The sequence below is a fragment of the Thunnus maccoyii genome, chromosome 19, assembly GCF_910596095.1.
Source record: "Thunnus maccoyii chromosome 19, fThuMac1.1, whole genome shotgun sequence".
In the NCBI taxonomy this organism is placed as follows: Eukaryota; Metazoa; Chordata; class Actinopteri; order Scombriformes; family Scombridae; genus Thunnus; species Thunnus maccoyii.
Window position 1 is genome coordinate 5,094,790 of NC_056551.1, and position 21,116 is coordinate 5,115,905.

Genomic DNA, 21,116 nt, shown 5'->3' on the forward strand with positions numbered 1-21,116 from the left:
TGTCTGAGGCAAGAGCAAGAATATAAACACAGGAAGAGGGTGTTGAAGGAGGTCGTCTGGTCAAACACAATGGGTTCTTCTCATTTCTCTATTTCGTGCCTCCTCGTCTCCTCTCTCCTCCGTCCTCCTGCCCATGACCTGGAAATCGATCTCAGTGTGTCATGTTCAAGGATGTCTCTATTCATAAAATGCATCTGGAGGAGAGAGGAGGCTTGCCGGAGGAGCTATGAGCGAGGATACACAGGTGTATCCTTTGCAGAAGTCTTTTCGGCACCCATGATGTATAAAAGAGGCATGACACACAGCTGGAATATACAACCATTTGTAGTGCTTCACACAATAAAATATATAAAGAATATGTATATATTCATTTTCGCTCCAGGGTTCGTTTGGGACCAGACTGAGACCACCTCTTCTAAAGGATCTCGATATGGTTTTGGTCTACACCTGAGTGCTATTACTGTGTTCAGACCTGCCCAAAAAAATCGCAGCCAGGGTTAAAACTAACCAATCTGATTCAACCAGACTAAAAAGTGCCCTTAGACAGAGCCTTACTTTCTCATTACAGTGACTGAATGGGGAGCATGTGAACAATACACCTTAAACGATCCCTTTATTGAGCTATCATGTAAACATGTTTGGGAGAATCCTCATTCAGATTCATTTCAATGGGAAAGGAAAACTTGACTTATTCAACTAAAATCAATGTGTCTATCTCTTCTCTTCTTGAAAAACAATCATTTGTCACTACTCAGTTAATGAGAAGTCAAATATTTCTTTTGCACCCTGGTAATTGATCCAGTTCTCTTCTTCTTTCTCTAATTGACCATATCCATCTCAGAGTGACTCAAGATCAATGACAACTGATTTTACTATTCTTGTTGCCAGCCATGGCAACAGCTACTGTTAAGTCCAAACACATGCCTGATTGGATATAGAACATTCAGAGTTATGTTACTATGCACAAAATGTAGTTCTAATGCCAAGTGTCCAACAAAGTGCTCCAGGTGACTCTTGGTTTAAGGTCTACACCATTAACACTTAATAGTTTAGATTCAAAACTGAGTGAGAGTCTGAGCTGAGGTTTGGGTGATGAGCAAAATTTGTATCCCTTGGTTAGTTAAAGGTGACTGACACAGTTAATCCATGACTGATGATGAACAGACTTTCAATAATTGATTTGGGTGCTGCTGCCTGTGTGTGGTTTGAAAATTCTCCAACTATCAACTGTAGAAACCTTACTTAACCTTAAGACGGATAAAGTAAGGTAAACATTTAGAAATTCAAACTTCTACAGGAGCTACTGATCCTGTCAGTGGAGATAGACGTACTGTAGGCTACATAGGCAGTAGCCTAAAGCAGGAAATGCAGAGTAAGGTCAGGAGCCCTCCAGAGTCTGTGAGTAGAGTGGGGCAGAAGCTGTTTCAGTGTTCATTTCATGCAATATAATTTGACTGTAATCTCAGCAGCTCCGTGTTTTCTATCGGCCTACGTCTTCTCTGTACACACAGAGAAAATGCTCTTTAGTTCTGAATGTGTGAAATCCATGATGGCAAGAAGTCATAGGAATGCAGTGAAAAGACACAAACAGAGAAAAGCAAACTCAAATCTGTTCCAGCTTGAGCAAAACATTTTTTGGCTTTTCTTAAGGCCTGTTACCAAGACAGTTAATAAGCTTTCTCACTGACTGTTAGGAAGCAGTTGCCAGTTACAAAGCTCATTAGCTTTAGGCACAAAAGCAAGTAATGGCTCTGGGCGGCACTGGCCCACCCAGCCAAGTTTGATCAAAATACATTTTGTAACAAAACTAAATATAAACTTGATTTATTGTTGACTTGTTGTATGTGTTGAATTTGTCATCTGATTAAAATGGAACTGTTGAAACAAGTTGTAGGAAGTCTCCGGGACATAATTTGTCAGGGTGGCAAGTGGAGCAGGTGGACCCAAACACAAGAGACGGCAGGCAGGCAGGCTGGATACGATGCAGAATCTTTAATGAAACCATACCAATAGTCACTGGAGCCACTGAGACACAGGAACATTAACCAGAAACACAGAATAAACGCAGATGACTCGACAAAGACCGAACTGAAAACTGGACTATAAATAGACAGGGTGTGATTGCAAACTGATCACAGGTGAGGGAAATGAGACACAGGTGAAACACATGAGGTAATCAACAAAGGTGGGAAAACTCAGGAAGTAACGCTAACAAGACACAAGGAGAAAATATTTCAAAATAAAACAGGAACTAAAGTAATCAGACAACAGGTGACGAAACACATGGGCAGACTGGGAGCTGATAAACTGGGGAAGACACTAGGAGTAGGGCTGGGCTAACAAGGGTGATGCAGGGCAGGTGAGAGGAGGTGCACATAAACACAGGAGGACCACACACGAGAAACAGAGAAACAAAAACAAAGTCCAGGCAGGATGTGCCAATAATTAGTTGCTCTGGCTCAGACACGCAGACCTTCCTGAGCTGCCTTCAGCCAACTAGCTATTAACGCTATAACAATGGCTAAACAAAGTTTTTTAATGTGTTATTTTAAAAAAGTTGAAGAAGAAGAAAAGCCACTGTCTCCATCGACTGAGTCCACCAGATCAGCCCACAACGAGGTTTGCTTGGCTGCTTGCTCCCTGGCAGTGTGGCACTGTCTCCCGGTCAGCCTGATGCGGGTTCACTCGCCGATTTATGTGCAATTTATGAATCACCTTCACAGCCAAATCTGTATGTATTTCCCCACACAGTCAAGAATGGAAAATCAAGGTGCTTCTCATCAAAGTGGCATGTGTAGCTTTCTTGGTTATAACATCCCTCTTTAATATAAACTCTTTATTGAATGAAAATGCCAGGAAATAGTAAATGGCAAGGTACAGATAGAGATACTAGTAAGAAGCTTGCAGAGCTACTCTGACTGATTAGTGCTACCATGGTGGCTAGCATGTTAGCAGTTAGCCTGCCAATTAGAGTAGCTACAGTTAAGAAACCATGGAGCTCCGTGGTTTCTCTGAGTTCTGAAACAATTTGGAAATCAGTCGGCCAGACCTGGCACACATATGCAGTACTCAGTGTGTGTGTTGAGTTACAGCTCTGTCTGTACTTTCAGTCATGGAACTGGCCCATCTGCTGTTTGTGACAAAAAAACCCCCAAAATTGACAGAAGAGCCAAAATTTTGCTGATGATGCATGAGAGAACACTGGTTGTTCGACTTTCAAAAAAACCTGCTCCACACTCTGGGCACACTGTGGTGCCAGCACTCCTCCCCCCTTCAGTACAATTGCATATTAGACACACATACACAGACAGAGGGGGTGAGGTGGTGGTGGTGGTGGTGGGTCTTGCCTGGGGCACCAAATGTCCAACATACCTCTACTGGATCCAGTCCTGGCAGCCACTGAGTCCATTCTCTCCACTCTCATCACTCTCTGGTTGGACTCGGTTACATACGGGACCTCTCACCTCTCGCACTACAGATCATTATGAGGAAGAACACTCACACCCAAAGTTTCCTCCCCACTGCCATCGCGCTCATTAACAGCTTCATAACATGATGTCTTAAAACAAGATTATACAACTACATTCAGACGTAAATATTTTAGTTTTATATATATATATATATATATTGTGCAACAAGTGTATGTCCTGTATGATCACCTGCTCATAACTTTCAGTCACTGAACAATCTGCAATCACAGCCAGACTCACAGCAAGGCTGCAACAAATGACTGTTTAATCATTAATGTTAATGGTAATTAATGTTTAATCAACTGCCCAAGGGGTTGGAATTGAAATGGTCTCAATATATAGGCCTAAGTATTTAGGTATTATTAGTGATCAGAACTTGTCGTTGAAAGCCTTGTTTCCAAGCTGAAACTGAGATTAAGTTTCTTCATTAGAAATAAATCCTGTTTCTTCCTCCAGGCCAGGAAATACTTGATATCCACATTTTTATTTATTTTTACCTTTATTGGATTATTGTATTATATGGTACAGTATTATGTCAATCTGCTCTTTATTAATGCACCTGCTGGAACAATGTACAAGAGGACCTGAAACTGTCAGAGCTGATTATTGTGGAATTTAAGTCATTTCTAAAGGATCAAGAAAATGGTATTCTTGATCAATGTGCTTGCTCTTAATTTTTTTGCTCTTATTATATACATCTTAACTGGCTTTTGTCCATAATTTTGTATTGCATATTAACTGGATATTGTGTTCACCCAGTTGTAGTGTGTATGACAATTGTATTAGTCTGTTTATGTTATTTGTATTTATTAATGTAACAATGTTTATGCTGCCCTCTTGACCAGGTCTCTCAGTGAGACTTTTTACCAGGTTAAATATGGAAAAAGACAGAAAGAAAGATTAAAATAAAACAGAATAGTTTTATTTTCTCTTAATCAGTTAATCATTAAAAATGTAAAAAAAAAAATGAATTGGCAAATATGCATCAGGAGTCCCCAGAACCCTGAAATAATTAGTTTAAAAGGATTTTAACAGATAAAAACAGAATTATACTAAATAAATGAATTAAATTGTTCCTTTTTTTACAGTTGATTTTTTTCTTTCTTGCATCATCTGTTGCGAGTACTGTGTTGCTGCTAGTGCACCTTTATTCCTCTCTGTCTGTCTGCCTCAAGGGTCAGCAGTTCATTTTCTGTCAGCTGACTGATCAATTAATTGACTGACTGCTTTAGCATTACTTATTGTGCATGTTGCATGTACTGTGTATGCCTGTACATTATTGAACAACAGCTCTACATATGACCACCTCTATATATAATTTATTGTATGTTCCATACACTATTTATTCTAACCCATTTTACACTGCCTGAAACTGTGAAACACTATACAGACCAGCACCCTGTAGACACTGTATAACTAGCTTTATACACCAGCAGTGTGTTTGTTTGGCCTTTTTATCTTTATTTCTACATTCATTTGCCCTACAATAACTGTATGTCTGTTTGTCACTGCAGTCTTTTTTTTTCTTTCTTCTGTCTTCAGTATTTTTCCTCCAATATTAAGACCAAATGTACAGTATATTCCCTCATGCTGTCCTCTTAAATACATGTACAAGTGTTACTGAGGCCATGTTTCTTACTCTCTAGTGGCTAACTGATCTTAAATGGATGCACTTAACATGTACTGTCCTACATTTTCCCACTTGGCCCATGTTTGTCAGACACACTCCATTCTGACCATTATCGACTAACTACATGACCCAAATTTCACAAAATGTCTGCATGTTTCAGTGACAGAGCCACACCATTCACTGTAACCATGGCCACTAAAAGCATATGACTTTCCGTCTTTGTCAGAACATTTACTTCAGAGCATTTACATGCCCACTCCTCAAAGGCCAAAGAGCATATTTTAAGATTTTAAAAAGCTGTCTGCATGGAAACCACATTATGAAAGAGCATACATGCTGCCTTGTCCAAACACTGTATACAAGACCTTTTATAGTTTACACAGAGACACGTTGAGCCCCAAACTCCCACTATAAGGCAAATACAGTACATGTTTTACATTCTCTTCTCATCTCAGTTTATATTACTGAATTGTTCAGACATCATTTTCCAAATTTGGAGACTGGTGAGGAAACTAGGGGCCAGCCTAACGTGAATTTGGAAGTTTGAGTGTAAGGTCGACACCTGCTGCATTGTTCATTTCAAACTATCGTTTCAATTTTTTCAGTTGCTTCATGGCTTCCTCATGGAGGACGGCAGCTGTAGTCAGCTTGGATTCAGAGCAGTTATAATGGATTCAGTTTGTGACTCAGACTCAAAACAACATGTCAAAACACGTCAGGCAGCAGCCAATATTAAAATCAAAAGATTGTTAAATTAAATTAGCTTTTTGGTTTTGGTTGAGTTTTACCAATTTGTATCATATTCTCAGTAATATTTACAGTGATAGAGTTTGGTCTCAGGTTAAAAACAAATGTAAACTTCCCTTCAAAACCATTCCAGGTTATTTTCAAAAGTACCTGGACATTTCAAGGCTGAGCTTTACACGATAATCCAACACACAAGTTAAAATTAAGGCAAAACAGTCCAATCCATAAAAACAGCTAACTTTAGGTCTTTTCCACTAGAGGGACTTAATGACCTATTAATGACTAGTCAATATCATGGGTTCTGCTATTGTTTTCACTGGTCTCCACCCACTTTGGGGGCGAGTTCTTGAATCTAATTTTCAGCACATTTCCCAGTCATGTTTGGTTAGCATTGGTATTTTCAAGATAATGTAATATTTGTATTAGCCAGCCAATCTCCAAAGCAATGTGACCCAACGCTACATAACTACATTTCATTCTCTCTTGAATTAAAGAAAGCAGAAAAATAATTTCGCTGCATCCCGCAGTCCCAGACTCTTCAGTTACCCATCCTCTGATTTCCAAGTCCGCTAAATCTAATGACAAAAGGCATTGTTAGTCCATGCATTCCTGAAATCCTTGGAATCGGAAAACAAACAGCCATCTCCAGTGTCACAGTGCAGTGCTCTGTTGACCCATCCCCCCACTTCAGAGTTTGCTGCTCTATAATAACGTCATTTGATTTCCTCCTTTGCTCCCATCATAATTCCACTAGAGGGCTTCTGTCACTTGAGCGTAAATGTCATTTTGGGGCACTTGCATAAACGACTGGTCCTGTCATTTCCTTGGGAGGACAGTCTCTCTAATCAGGGGAGGTATGACAGTATAGAGCAGAGAGACAGGAGTTGGTGTCCTTCAAAGCAATGACCTTTCCCAAAGGACGGGTGGGAACTTCTATCAATTTAACAATACAAATGTTTAAAAGTCTTCACATCAACTGTGTTACAAACTGGGGGTGTGGAGAGTCTAATGAAGGACACTACTGACTTGCAGCATAGTAAATGTGATGCAGTGTGTTTTGGGCAGTGTGAGTCATAGTAGGAACTAGGGATGTGCAGAGAGCCCAGTATTTGTATTTGTATCTGTTTTTGTTGAGGCAGCAAAATTATTTGTATTTGTATTTGAATAAAAGTGGAAGGAGGCTTAAAAATCCTGTTTTCTTGTTTTTATTATGCTTTTAATTTTAGAAAATTAATGTGTTACAATAAGTGTTCATGAATAAACTACCTTAAGAAGGAGCTCCCCACACCAGGTCTCGAACTGGAGTCTCAGACTACTGAACTAAAACTTAACTCATCACCTCATTGCAGACAGACCTCTACCTCTTTATACACCCATAACACAGAGACAGCACACCATGTAACGTGTAGGGAAGAACTTCAAAGATGATTATTGCTTTGCACTTTTCGTTTATTGCCTATTTTTTACAACCTAACTTTGTGGAAAGGAGAAGGGGAACAAAAGGTTATGGAGAGTCCCTTGGGAGCACTTCGCATATGTCGGTAGCTCAGCTATATCTCTGGGGAACACCCCAAACTCTGGGAGTGATGTCCAAATAAGGAAATGTGTGTCATGTAGCAGGTGGATGTGACTCCGCTCGTTGAGATCTGCTGATAGACGGATAGCAGAGGAGAGAGACTGAGATAGCCATGTAATCGACCTGCACACTGGTATTTGACATTTTTTTCCTTTTTTCTTCCCGAAACAGATAATTTTTAAAATATTTGTATGAAACAAAAATTTGTAAAAAACCCACTATTTGTGCTTTGCGGAATAACGCATTTGTATTCTGGTACACCCGAAGTAGGAACTAAAAGTCAGGATACCTCAGCCTCTTCTGCTTTGATTTGGACCTTTCTTTTTTAACCTGTTTCTCACAAGGGGTATCCATTTAAGATAGCTACAGTATATAACAGTGAGTTCACTGTATTAATATCCCAACTATGACTGTTGGTGGCAAAATAATCTCTTTTTAGTTGCATTAATTCTAACAGCTCCCACTTCCTCGCTTTGTGAAACCATAAGGCGATAGAGAGAGAGGTTATTGTAACCACCTATGAAAGATTCAAAGAAATTGATTCACCTTGCTCCCAGACATACTGTAATCATTCTGCTGTTGGACTGTTTCCTCCTGTATCCTCATGTTGTCCTGAGTGAGACAAAGGCTGGTGTCTCTTTTCAGCAAACAGGAGCGATTCTGCTAAAAGGATTAGTTTGTTCTCTACAGCTGGTGATTTTGTAGCTAAAGCTCTATAATATGTATATCCACAGATGGGCAGCTTTTTCTTGCTGAACTGATTTGCACCCTGTTGAAGATTTGAATTGCTAAAATACCTCTGTTGGCGCTCATGCAAGAGGCTTGTGGCACACAGTGTTAAATCCAGAGGCTCAGTTCCAAATGATCCCCCAAGCCTCTGGTCCGCTGAAATCAGGGCGAGAGCAAACAATCCACTAACAGAGATGGAGACAGAAATGAGGCGCTTGAGGAGCAAACGCGGAGCTGAGGTGCTTGAAATGTGTGTGTCATGTATATTTGTAATATAATATTTGTCATTTTTAGACTCAAGACTTTAAGCCTTGTCAGAAAAACATAAACATAGTTCACTTTAATTTTGTGAAGAAATGAGCAATGCTGTTTTTCTGACAACAGACCTCTTGTGGTCATGTGAAAATATGGGATTTAAAAGTTGTTTTTGCCCTTTGCAAACATGGTATTTACAAAGAATCTTACCTTACCACCAGGAGTCCTCCTAAAGGCCCCTTTACACTGAGTGATTCTAGGCTGTCTAAGATGAAAGTTAACAATCGTGAGAGAAATATGGTAAAATCTTCTCACAATGTGACTGCTACTACAATCCGCATCTACCAACAAACCAATCAGAATACGCCATGAAATGACACAGAATACACTGGCTGGGATAACATTTTGTAAGTTTAGGGAGAAAACACACTTGTTCTCCTGTCCATGGCACACAAAAACCAAAATGATGGAAGAAGTTTATGTGACTTTGATGCATTTTCAAAACATACAACAGATGGTGAGTTACACAGAGGAGCTGACAGGTGTTTGGCCACCTGCCTGACTGAGAGTGCACTTAAAGCAGACGTGACCATTGAAAGTCTGCTGAATTGTGAATGTCATGAGTCACACCAACAGAGAGACATTTGATTCAGAGCTTTTCAGTTGATTCAGTGAGATGGACACGTGTGACTGTGAATGGGAACATTTTAATTGTTTTTCCTGGAGGTGAATGAATGTAGGTAGACATTCTGCCAACCTCAATGATGCACAAACATACAATAGACGGTTCTTGGAAGTGATTAGGTAATTAGGTGACTCAAGCGTTTCTCAAAGGCACACATCTACTGTCACTGCATGGTGCCATCCACAGGAAACAGCAGGTAGTTTGGAAATTTAGAAGCCGAACATTTAGAAATGTTGCTGTCTTGTTACGTAGATATTACAGAGAAGGGCAATTCTGACGGCTTTAAAAGTCACGCAGAATGATGAATCCAATAAAATTACATTTTTTCTTGTTTGAATTATCTGTAATTTATATGTAATAAATTTTGAAGTGTATGCAACACCTTCTCATGTTGTTGGCGGCTGGAAGATGTTGCTTTCTGGCTGTTTGCAATTTGCATTCTCAGTGATGATTTTTAATGCAAAATCGCTTACAAAGACAAAATTTGGCCTCAAGTTAAAATTAACTGTAATTATCTTTATATGTTCTTTCAAAAAAATTACAGGTTATTAAACAAAATAATCTCAACTCAAGATCCACTTTCTATCTTGATCTCAAGCTTTCAGTCTTCATCAGCAGATGAAGTTTGTTCTGTTGTCATTTTTGACAACTTTTTAACTATGTTGTCTTAAAAGTTGACCTTTATAGTTCATTGATAAAACAATCTCAACTATGCCAATCCTAAGGATTGGTATATGGGCTGATTTGGGCCTATTTCAATGTATTGGTATCTGCTAAAATAAACCAGCTGAAACACAGATTATTGTTATTCAATAATTCAGATTGGTAAAATATGCAGATTTACTAAGATCAACAGATACACAATATAAAGAAAAAAAACTTGATTGGGACATCCTTCAACTCAAGGTCCACTTACAAGCTTGTTTTAGAGCTTTCCACCATATCACATTGTTTTCATCAGCAGATGGATTTTGCTCAGTTGTTGTGGAACTATAGACGTTAAACAAGTTTTCTGAGCACTTAAAGGAGTTCTTGTCCACCCAGAAGAACAGAAAATTTGAACATCTCCATCCACTGAAGACCATGCAATTACAGTAAATCTCCATAACAAGCTAGTAAGCAGACCTTGATTGTTTTGTCTGACTGCTGGACTTTAAAGCACAATGACTGCTGACCAGCCGAAGACTAAAAGTTAACCAGACACAGTTCTCGCCATAAAAACTGTTCAAAGGCACCTTGACAATAATTCAAACTCTGACCTCTACGTCACCATGAATATGGGAATAACCCTGCAACTTACGAAGGCGACTGAACCGTTGCATGATGAGTGTGAGGCATTTATAAAGCACTGGGTTAGAGACTAATGAAAGCCTTTTAACCCACCTCTCATCTCCATATTCAAGACAGACCAAGTCTGACACTAATGTCCACTTTGAGTCACGAAGCATGAAAACAGATCCCACAATACACACTCAGATCTCAAAGGTTTCTCTTCAAGCTGTGGAGATAACAAGTCTTGTGGAGTTGTACTGTGTTTTATTTGCTAATATAGACTGTGATAAACTTTTTAGCTGCAATCTCTGCTGTCTAAAAAACATCTACTTGGCCTCCATGTGGTGACATTTAACTGCATCAGTCTTGGGCTTATGGGAAATAGTGCTTGGTAAAGGCCACTAAAAACTTTCAAATAGAGTTAACCACTACCAAAGAATAATTAACCACCCATCACAGAGGTTTCCTGGTCAGTGAGAGATTATTACCAGCATTTCAGGTGTGCTCACTTACATTTTTAAGTTGAAGTTGGTTCTCAATCCGCACATTTTTCATGTTGTGTTAAACATTAGTGAGCTTTGACCTGCAAATTTGCGTAATTGACCAACAGGCAAGCAATCTTGACAGGGCTGACCTTTGAGGGAAGAGAGAGCCAAAGCATCCAAAATGGAGGAACCTATCTTAGCCAAGGCTATTAGCTGTGTTGTACCATCCAGTTTTATTTAACCTCCTCTGTTGTATAAACTGCTCCAAGAGGAATGTTTCCAGACAAATCCATTTTCAGAATACTGTGTGGATTTACTGTCCAGTTAGTGACCAAGCTAAGAAAGATGTATGACTGGGGCTTTAGTCATTTGTTCAAATGCCTTAATGTTTGTATTTATCTGACAAGGACCTCGCCATCTGGCTCTGACAGAATTAAATCTTTATCCTTGTTTTTATACTTCCTTTTCTTTATGCTTTCCACTTTGTACTGTTTTTATCTTAAAGACCTTTGTCATCATTATTAGATTTTTCTTTTTGTTTCTTTTCTTGGGGGTGTAATAACCAGTGCTGCCTCTTGGGGACGTTTGTTGGCCTACAAGATTTTAGTCTTATGTGTCTTTGTGTAGTGGTCTTCTCTGTGAATGTGAACATCAGTGAGTATATTTGTGCTCAGTTTGAGTTGATGGGTTTGGAAAGTTAAGCTCTTCAGTGCTCTTTAGCGTTTTCTCTCTGACATGGAGACACATTAAAAAGCAGCACCAATTTCCGACCGAGCCGTCCAGTGATTGCCATCAAGAGTCTTGAATGGCTCACATTTTGTCCTCTACTCGCCTGTTGAGACTCTGTTCATTCTCAACCCATGTGTTGTTTAGGGATGAGGGGAGAGAGAGTGTCAGGCTTTGGTGATCAGAGATGTACTCTTCACAGCCGTGTCGATATCTGCACGATGGGCAACAATTACCTGTAATGGTAACAATGACACAGTTTGAGAGTTTTGTCTTTGTGATTTGAATCAGTTGTGACTATCTTCTTCACATCTCCCCTCGTTATTCTGTTCTTATTTCTTTCTTTCTTCCCACCAAGCTGTAATGTTACTTTGTAGGATATGTTGTTTTATCATTATCAGCAAATCCCTCAAAGACACCAAAACCAACGATGAAATTTTTGTACAAACAAGTGTTAATTTATTATTAACAAGTATTATTAAAATTATTAACACATTGAAAAAAAATGAAAAAATTAAGCTCAAGGGCCACTTAGTAGATTTCTTCGGAAATTTTAATCGCATCATAGTCTTCTTCAGTAGATATATTTTGCTCAGTTGTCATTTAGATGGTTCGGTTGTCATCACTTGACCTAAATATGGAAATATGGTTGGTGGTTCAGTTTTTATTGCAGTTAATGGAATAGTTTGATATTTTGGGAAATACTGTTTGCTTTCTTGCTGAAAGTTAGATGAAAAGATTGATACCTGTCCTTAAATATGAATCCACAGCCAGGAGACTGTTAGCTCAGCTTAGCATAAAGACTGGACAGGCAAAAATAGCTAGCCTGGCTGTGTCCAAAGATGACAAAATCTGCCTACCAGTGCCTCTAAAACTAACAAATGAACACATTATATCTTTTTTGTTTCATCTGTACATAAACTGTAATGTAAAAATAAGTTGCAGTTTCACAGTGGTGTGTGTTTTATCGTTGCTTTTACGATTTCATTTTTAAGATTTTTGCATGGATATAAGATATCCAATTATACATAGGACATATTAATTTGTGAGCTTTAGGGGTGCTTGTAGGCAACTTTCTTGAAGAAATTGTGTCTCGTTCTAAGCTTTTATTTTTTTTCTTTTTTGCTAATTATTGATCTTAGATTAAGGTATAAATTCTTAAAGTCAGCTCGATCAAGACATGAAAACACAATTTTAAGTAAGTCTGTCTTAAATAACTGAGTTTTCATTGCTTGTAACAAGCACAACTTGCTTAAATTTTGGCATTTAATGTCTAGTTTTAAGGCCCATTATGGTCTTTCAGTGGCTAGACATTTATGCTAGTTTTAATAATTCTAGCCAAGCAAAATTGGCTACCCCACTGGCAGATTTTTTCGCTCGATAAAAGATAATTTGTTCATATTTAAGAGGATTTGGCTTCTTTCCAGTAGGGCTGTTTTTGCAGTGTGGCTGCAGCTTTATATTTATTGGACACATATGAGAGTGGTTTCCTTTTAGTACCAGTTGTTTGTTGCAGCCCTATATAGGAGTACAAGTAATTCCACCCATCTTCAGTATTTTTTACCTAGCCTTTAGTATTATCGTTTACTTAAATGCCAGTTTTTATCTGATTTTTTTTTTTTTTTTAAAAAAAAGCATTGTATGTATGTAAAACCTATTCACACAGTCACATTATGGGGACTCACATTTCATTTGCGGACATGAGAGATGATTTCCTACATGGTTATTTGATAAATTTTGTATTTACTGTAAAGGGCCATTCCAGTGGTTTTGTAAATACTATGTGCTTATAACTCACATACCAACAGCCATTTTCTGATTAATGCAAGTGGTGATGAAATTCTAAATGAGTTTTTCCTGCCTTCCGGGTGCCATTGGTTTAACTTCATTTTATTACGCTATCAAAATCAACTCACAGAGACTTGAAACTTGCTCAACATAGCTTATGCATAATAATGAAACACAATTCTGCACTGGTTTTTATTAAAGTTACATAATTTCTCATGGAACGTTCTCCTGCAGAAGTGAAGGTCTGATGGCAGAGCTGCTTTTTGGTTATGGTTGAGGTTGGCCTGTAGTTTTCATGGTTATGGTCAGGGTAAGTTTTAAGGGAGTGGACATAATCAGCTATATGTCCTCCTAAAACATTAAGTGGACTCTGTACTGAATGCTCAGAGATGAAACTGATTTTGATATTTGACCCTCAGCAAGACAGTAAATCAGCAAAGTTACCAAATTGGCTGGTGAGCACAGGACGACGGCTGACTGAGAATGAATGTGGACAGCCAAGTGACCGCGGGGCAGCCCCGGCTGAGGGTTATCATCTGATCACCTTGTGCTGTCTGCCGTGGAAAGCCGATCTGACAGCGTGAGGCCCGAGGCTGCAAGACACACATGTGGGAGCGCAGATAGCCACCAGGGCGTAGACTCACTGACTGACAGACGTTGTGTCAGGAGGACTGTGAGGACTTGGAGGCGTCAAGCTGTTAACAACAACGCTTTGCACGTCAATTAAACAATTAGTGCTCTCTTTTTACTCTTTTGAATTGTCAAGTGCACAGTTGGTCTGGTGAGTAGTCATTAGTTGGGTCAAGAGTTCAGCCCCTGCAGTCACTCAGTGCTGAGGTGTGAGATATCTCACTCCTTAGGTGTCACTCACCTGACAACCTGACAACTCCTGAAGAGTATGATGAGAAGATACAAGACTAGTAATTGGCACAGTTGAAAAATGACAAGCATCTCCTCTTCTGCTCAACACTACTTTTGTTTATAACTGGCATAATTATCTTTATGTGTGTATGTGTGTGTAACTGCTGCAGACTTGTAATGAATAACGATAAAGAGGCCTGATCCTGAGTTTGTATTTTAATTATTTTAATTTGCATGTAACCATTAGTTTGATTTACCAGTAGTCATTATTAATTTATTAAGAAAATGTAATTGTATTTTACTTTTTTTGCACATTTTTCCTGTATTTCACTTCCAGTTTTGTTGTGTTAAACAGGCTGCCAGGCCGTACAGCTACCATCGAGGACACCAAGGTTATGTCCTTGGTAATACTTCCATTCTATTATTACACACATACTATGCATGAGGATCTGATCATTTTTACTCTAAAGGATTACTTTATAGTTTTTTTTAGAGAAAAAAATATACAATAACATGGATCTAGAATAACATAACTTAATGTGTGTTAAAAAATAAATGTTTTCTTCAAATGAATTAGTAACGTATTGAATTATATTCATTAGAAAATATATATCTTTGGTGGCCAAACAGACAAAGTGGTTTTGTGCTGGGGAAATTTGGACTCATGACCTGGCATAATGGCATGCAGAAAATCATACATCTAATAATAAAAAAAACTTGTGATATAGCCAATATCAATAATACAAAAACTGATGAACAGCAATCATTAAAGGGTACCCAAAAAATGTTGTATTGAACTTACATAGTTGAGAGACAACTGAGTCAACAACTCCATTCACTGATAAAAAAACAAACAAACCTTGAGATGCAGCTGAAAGCTCCGGAAAAAGTTAAGAGTTAGACCATGAGTCAAGATTACAGTATGTTGTTGACTATATTATTCACAAGGTCAAGAAAGAACTTTCAGTCTCAGTATCTGAATATTTTACAAAAGATTTCAACTTATAACTGTCATCTAGAACTCGCCTCTTAACCAGCAAAGTATTGTTCCTGAAACACAGAACAGACGTCTGGAAGCAGCACAAAAAATAAATTTCCTTGCAAATAATTGGAATTGCAGGATAACAAGTCAGCAACAGCAAGCATCACATCCCAAATATGATGAAAGAATCTGATTAACTGGCACTATTTCTCTAAATCTTTGGTTCTCAAACTTTTCACATCAAAGACACCTAAACTGACACAAATTAGACCACAGACCCCCATCTGATAAGATTTTTGCTTTTAGATGTTTTATTACAGAAAGTTTATGAAACCCATGACCAAAATAGTCACACATCCTGTCACTGTGTTTCTTATGGATGGAATTATAGTGAAAATAAATTATTCCCCTTTTTGCTGGGGACCTGGAACCCCATCAAGCACCCCTGAGGGTTCTCAGACCCCACTTTGAGAACCAGTACTCTAAATCATATGGTTAAGTTTTTGAAAAAGAAATGATAATATTTCGCTAAAGCTAGCTTCTAGACGTCAGGTATTTATCTATTATCCCTGTGTTGTGTTCCTGAACTCAACATCAACTGCCTCCACTTTGCTCCTGAGCTGTCTAAGCTCCAGCGATGGGTCCAATTTCCTGATACAAATGTTTCAAATTCATCAACTGAGCTTATAATTTCCTTCTACAGACACATTCTCTGTCAGTGAACACTCCATGATGTTATTGACAATCAAAACTCAGAGCTCAGTCCCTGATGCAGCAGTCATTGCAGCTCATCGGGGCGGATGCTCTTTTAGGGTAGTGTGAAATTTACATAAATACTGGTCATTGACCAGTGAAGTCGTCCTGTTACTGTACCCTCTTATGGTTGACTGGACAGATAAGGACTAATCACTCAATAGAGACTTTGAAGGAGAAGTAAATTACAGAGTACACTGAATTACACACTGAATCGAGTCCATTTTTATGTAAAATATTCTTCTGTTATTAAATGCATCAAATTACATGCATGCACCTCAAAACGTACAAAGAATTATTGCAGTAAACTTCAGAGATCCTACGTCAAACAAACTTTTGTATGTAAGAAAACACAGAAACAATACAGACGACATGACGGCAGTGTTTTCATTGCTAACTACAGCTCTGAGTCAAAACAAGCAACAATGAGGCCTATTAGCATTTTGAGATGACAAGAAAAATGAAAAAACAAAACAAAACAAAACAGTGGTGTAAAAGTACTGAGCAGTGTGTGAACAAAAAGTGTCTTATGCTTGTTAAATTGGTGATTAGAGTGCAGAGAAATCAATCCCAGAAAATATTAGTGTGTTGTTTTGTTCATGGAAAGCTTGATTGCTTGGTCACAGCATCGCTTTTCTTCTCTATTTAGAAAAGGTTGACTTGTCTTTTCTGCTTATTACCAATATGAAAGAAAGTTTGGATGGATGGTGAGCTAGTAGAATAGTGTTGACTCAAATGCCCACTTACTAGCCTTTTTCTGGACCTTTCAACTGTGTCTTGTAGTCTTTATCAGTAAATGAATAGCCCAGGTGTCTTGACTTTAGTTCCACTGGAATGTGTTGATACATCACACCAACCTCATAACAACACACACACACATTCAAAGTATCTTCTACATACAACACGCATAGTTCCTGCTGTAAGATTATTGATGTTGTGTGTAAACAGGCCTGATGAACAGCACTGAGCTGCTGTGATAAACTCAGGGCTGATGTCGCACTTGCCTCTCTCTGCCTGTCCACACAGCAGATAAGAGAAACGGCTACGCTCAGATAAATTACATCTTCTGCATCTCACTTCTGCATTTGTTTACCAAACTGCTTCACCTCAGAGTCCGTCTTTTTTCCTTATGTCCAAAAAAACCGACCTGCTGAACAACATAGCTCTCCAGTGTTTTAAAACTCAGCCTCTAAAAGTCTCGTTAAAATATCTTGTCAGTCCCCTTTTGTTGTTGTTTTTATTTTGAATTCAAAAGAACGTATATATCAAATATGACATTTAGAATGAACCATTACCACCATGAGTGGAGCAACTGCGGGGGCACAGGGCGACCGCGCCAGGGCCCACGTTCAGTAGAGGCCCTCTGGGGACATAGCGCATGACCCAACTGGGCAGCACAGCAGGAATAGTAGATCTTAACTTTTTCTATTCATTCTCTGGTAGTCTTTATCACAATGGATGGAATTCCCCCTCCAACCACAATGGCAGAGTGGCACCGTTTGTATTTCCCTTGACTCCACAGGAAGTGAAGACCGAAGCAGTGATTCAAAGTATAAGACTAAGTTGGCTGAAAACTTTTATGTTCATGGTGAATGAAGGGCTATTCGCGTTCATGCATCAATGAGGCCAGACTATCCAGTCTCACTTTGCTGTGTGTTGAGCGGCATGTAAACATTGACAAAGGCAAAGTGGTCGGCAGGTTTGCCACCATGAAGGAGAGGAGGATGAAGTTTTAAAAAGGGACTGTGATATGTACAACCTGTTCAGATTATTTTGTTCTATGGAGGATATTATTAACTTGAATTTTGGTTATGTAGAAATCAGTCAGAATGTTAGATTAATCTTTTGTTTAACTCTGTATGTGTCATTGACTGACTAAGTTATGTTTGATTAGTGTTGTAGACCGCTCTGTCTCTTTTATGTTTATTTTATTCCCATGTAAGAAAGACATGGTACTGAGACAGTGCACCTGGCCTGTTGTTGTCTATCGGTGGTGGTGCTGAACCGTTCGCCAATAGATGCACGTAGAGCGCTGCATGATGTCCCCAGTTTGAAACATTTGAACACCCCCTCTGTGCTGAGAGTCTAGCTCTGCCCCTGATTACCACACCCCCCACCTCACAGCAGCTACTAACCTTAGTTTTACCGTCAAAAAGAAAAAGTACAATAAGAGCATGTAACAAAGAACATGACACGAAAAGTAGTAAGATGGCGAAGTAAAAGTTTTTACACCTTCCTGTCCAGATACTTGCAATTCATGTGGCGAATAATGCTGTGATCACTGAAGCTTTGTCTTATGCACAAAAGCTCAATGTTTTCTCTCCCTCTTTCTTTCTTCCCCCACTCTCCGTCAGACTTTTGAAGGCATTAGCAGTGAGCAGGATGTGATGAACAGTGTTGTAACAGTGTGGGTTAACAGTGGATGGCCAGTCAAAGAGCACTTAACATGTCCCTGGTAGTCTTTAGTCATACACACAGAAAAAAAAAGTCCAATCACTGAACTCCCACTTCAGCCGTCTGCTGGCTCCGTCAGCCTGTCAGAGCGGCGGCTCCACACTCAGATGAAAACAGTCACATTAGCTCTTCACATTAAGAGCTCATGAATAGATTTACATGTCTGGGATCATTAACTGGAGGATTCTCTCAGCTGCTTTTTGCACCACAACGTCTTCATTACACTGCTGCAGGTGCCATCAGCATCCTCATCCATATCTTCAGCATCGCCATCATCATCACCATTGTCATTCTTTTTCATCATCATCATCATTTTTATCATCTTTAGTATAATATTATTGTCATCGTCATAATCCTCCTCATCATCATCTGCATCATCGTCATTAGCATTATCTTCATCGTCTTTGTGACCTTCATCTTCATCATCACTGTCATCATTAACCTCATCCTCTTCATCATCCTCATCATCTTTAGTGCATCCTCATCATCATCACGTTCATGCATCCCCCTTTATTACAATCATTGTCACTTTCATCCCCATCATCGTCATCTTTAGTACACCTTTATCATCATCATCATCATCATCATCATCATAATCATCCTTTTTCATCATCTTTGTCATCTTTAGTGCATCCTCATGAACATCATCACCGTCGTTGTTCACCTCCGTCATTGTCTCTGAACATGCCTTTGCATATTCAAGGGCTTGTATTTGAAAAATTAAAACTACAAGCAGCGATGAACGGGCCCCTCGCACCTTGCGTGCGTCAGAGAAGCCGAGAGCTGTGGTATCACTACTGGAGGTCGATGGTCACAGCTCTGAATTGTCAGGATTATTAGACACTTTCTGAATGGGTGAGTGGGTAAAATATTATTTCCTTTGTTCAGTACGTGGTGCTGGAGATGACTTGTGGAAATTGTGTATACATTTGATGAACTGTGTCATTTAGGCCTCACCTCCTGTTGCCCGTAGGCAATACTACATAAGTGAAATATTAATACAGCAATATATTTTCCAGAGGGCAACTGACAGAGATATATATTTCCATGAATATTGGACATTGCATGTAGGAGATAACTATCACTTCCTATGTTCACTACGTGGCTCTAGAGAACACCCACTAATTATACGTCATGTTGAATATATCGTGTAGACCACACAATGTAAAATTCTTGTAAATCAGATGATGTCTTTCACATAAGGCTCACTTCCTGTTGTCAGTAGGTGGCGCATTGACTATGACTCAATATTGACATGTAGATGTGCTCAGACCTGGACTCAAGCATGAGAAATTTGGGGCAGATTGGACAATGTTAAGTGAAGTTACAACAACTTCCTGTTTCATGTTTTGGGCAAAATGTTTTGGGCAAAATTCTTCGCAATTTAGCATCACAAAGGTGTTTAGATTTGAAATTTGAAGCCACTCGGGTTAATTCTTTAGGAGGAGTTTGTTAAAGTACAACCCCTGTCAATGGCTTCCTTTGTGAAAAAATTGCCCAGTAAATTCAAAATGGCTGACTTCCTGTTGGATTAAGAGTATGGCTCCAAGAGGCTTTTTTAAAGTGTGGGGATGATACATCTGCCTAACAAATTTTGTACATCTACGTCAAATTTAGAGGTGGGGATTTGACTTTGAAATTTTCTAGGGAGCGCCCTCAAGCCAAACCCAACAACCATATCAGACATCAAGTTACACCTTCTGATGCATGTGCAAAGTTTCATGAGTATTCGAGCACCCCAGCACCTCAGATATGCTCAAAGTAATAAGGGAGTGGTATAGAGCTGACATGCCACGCCCAAGCCCAACTGCAGTATCAAATCAAATACTTAGTAGTTCGAAAATTGATGCAACATTTCATGAGTTTTTTGCATCCTAAAGGCCTCAAATGTGTTCATAAAATGAAAACTGATGCACGAAATCCAAAACAGCTGACTTCCTGTCCAGAATATATATATATATATTTTTTTCTTTTTTAAATGTACCATTGGGCCCAAGTGCTCAGGCCCTAATGAATTTTGGGATGGATTAGGGTGATGGTGTGACCCTCATGTGCTGTAAAATTATTCAATTCTATCTCCTCGGTCTTTTTAAGTTATTTGAAATTTTGAATTTTGGGTCTCAAGAGCTAGAGGTGTTGAGGCGGAACCCGTTAGTTAACTTCTGTAGTCAGAGCTTGCATTGCAGCCGAATGACGAGCAAAGCAGGACAATGGAAGTGTTGCTGGTTGTTCAGCAGTTAAAAAGTCTTTACAACCTTCCAGAGGACGGAAATTTACATCAGGAGTGGCTGAAATTCATTTGTGGAGACAATCTTCCCTTCGTTCAGTAAGTGGTTGTGTGTGTGTTCCGCACGTTTTACAGCCAACTGTCTGCTGCACGAGACTCAGTACGCTGCAGGATTTTCAACTTTTTCATCTTAAATCTTTTGATGAAATTTTAAAACAAGCCAACTCGTAAACATCGTTTCTTTCTGTTACTCAGCTAAAGGAATATAATATATCTGTAAGCTAAAGCTAAGTCAGCAACATCCAGGTAAGTTTGAAAAAATGACTTTTGCTTTGTCATAAAATTTAGACACGATCTAACTGTTCTGAAACATCTTTTGAAATCTCAACTGTGCAACAGCAGGTTCTTCCCATTCATGATCAGACTCCAGTTCATAGACAGTTATATACTGTCTTATGTCTCCAGCCATTACTGCA

General features: G+C 39.0%; 1 protein-coding gene across 4 annotated transcripts in view; it reads left to right on the forward strand.

Annotated features, from left to right (window-relative positions):
• LOC121885203 (inverted formin-2) overlaps nucleotides 1-21,116 on the forward strand; it is an 83,592-nt gene that overhangs the window by 53,670 nt on the left and 8,806 nt on the right. The window contains exon 1 of one of the 4 annotated variants that reach the window (XM_042394428.1): nucleotides 13,310-14,628. The exons of the other annotated variants lie outside the window; for them this stretch is intronic. The gene's annotated coding sequence lies outside the window, so the exon portion shown is untranslated. Of the gene's footprint in view, nucleotides 1-13,309; nucleotides 14,629-21,116 lie in introns of those variants that run through there. 4 annotated transcript variants of the gene reach the window in all.